This window comes from Notamacropus eugenii, chromosome 1 (assembly GCF_028372415.1).
Source record: "Notamacropus eugenii isolate mMacEug1 chromosome 1, mMacEug1.pri_v2, whole genome shotgun sequence".
NCBI lineage: Eukaryota > Metazoa > Chordata > Mammalia > Diprotodontia > Macropodidae > Notamacropus > Notamacropus eugenii.
In genome coordinates, this window is record NC_092872.1 from 28753945 (window position 1) to 28755583 (window position 1639).

General features: G+C 39.2%; 1 non-coding gene across 1 annotated transcript; it reads left to right on the forward strand.

The window, feature by feature from the left end:
* Positions 1-1291: 1291 nt before the first annotated feature.
* Positions 1292-1363, forward strand: TRNAH-GUG (transfer RNA histidin (anticodon GUG)). The gene has a single exon. It is a non-coding gene; the product is annotated as a tRNA-His (tRNA).
* Positions 1364-1639: the final 276 nt, after the last annotated feature.

A 1639-nucleotide genomic window follows, 5' to 3' on the forward strand; every position in this document is an offset into this window, starting at 1 on the left:
TCCAGAGTCATCTGGGCCCGGTGACCAGATATTCATCAGGATGACTGGAGATGGCCCAGGATGCAATGGCTAACTTCAGCTAAGGTCTTATCAGATTCTCACTTTGAGTGAGATACACCCATTCAAGGAATAGCCTTCTTTAAGTAGTTACTCAAGGGATGGCCTCTTTAGTTAAAAAAAAAATCAAACTGGAAGGGGAAGACCCTCAGGGTTCTTGGTTAAAAGAGAAACAGTTATTATTTAGGATCTTTATACATTTAGACAAGAACCAGGTCTTGACCAGTTTTAGATTTCAGAGGATTTTTCTCAGAGTTCAGTAGTCGAATGTAAGTTTCCTGAGGTCAAGAACTATTTAGTTTTCATTTTGTATCCCTAGTGCCTTGCACATAGTTAATAAATGTATTGAACTGAATTCAGCATGGACTGGATTTCCCAATGGTGAAAGAATTCTACTCATCCTCCACTGTCTCCCAGTCTTCACCTCCATTTTGCTGAATTCTTTCTGTATTTGTATTCCCTGAAAATGCCTGAGAAGCTAGACCAGTGAAGGAAGCACCAAAGTGTGTGTGTGTGTGTGTGTGTGTGTGTGTGTGCGCATACACATTTCATACTTTTCCTTCAATCATTTGTTCATTCATTCATTCATTGATTCAACACTTTATGTGTACTCTAGGTTCTTTGGAGGCAGGCACTTTTTACTTAGGTCTTGGAAGTCTTAGGGTCACACACAGGTGCCTGGCACTTAACATATTAAACAGTAGGCAATTAAGAAATGCTGGTTGGTGGAGTGATTGATTGATAGATGTTTCAGACACTGTTCTAGATACCAGGGACACAATAATTAAAAACCAACAACAAAACTCAGCCCTCCTGGAGCAGGAAAATAAACAAACGAAGCAGAAAATAATTATGAAGAGATCAGTCTCCCTTTCACATTCTCTTTTCCTATATCATCTCTAGTGAAAAACTATAATAATAGACTCCTTTTCCAAAGTACCTGTCAAATGGGAGCTGCCTGCATATTTCTCCCACCTCTGGCAGACAGGTAGCAGACTCCTGCAAATTTTCCCAAATCCGGTAAGATTTTTTTTTTTAGTGCTCAGGGCTTTTAATTTAATTTTTTTAGTCACTTGGAAAGCGACTTTTCCAGATCTTAGGTATTTAGAAGAAAGGGTTTTTTCAATGAGAACTAGGAAACATACATAAATGGACAACAGATGGCACTGTTTCCACAGACTTTGATATTACAATAGTCTTGTAGGACACAAAACTGCCACTTCCCCTGTAGCTTGCCGTGATCGTATAGTGGTTAGTACTCTGCGTTGTGGCCGCAGCAACCTCGGTTCGAATCCGAGTCACGGCAGGAAGGGAAGAGTTTCAGGTTTTTGTACAGTCAGGAGACAGGTCTCAGGTGGCAGATCCTATGGCAAGCTTGATTTTGCAGCAAAGTTGCTGTAAGCATAATTTTGCTGTGAAACATTAAGTGATAACGGTTTAATCTACTGGAAGAAAATATTTGCACATTTCTAGGGTTATTCTGGGAGAAGCAATTTTTTTGTTGTTGGACTGATGTTACTACAACTGTGTGTGTGTATAATATACATATATATATACACATATATATGTTTTTTGTTTGCAT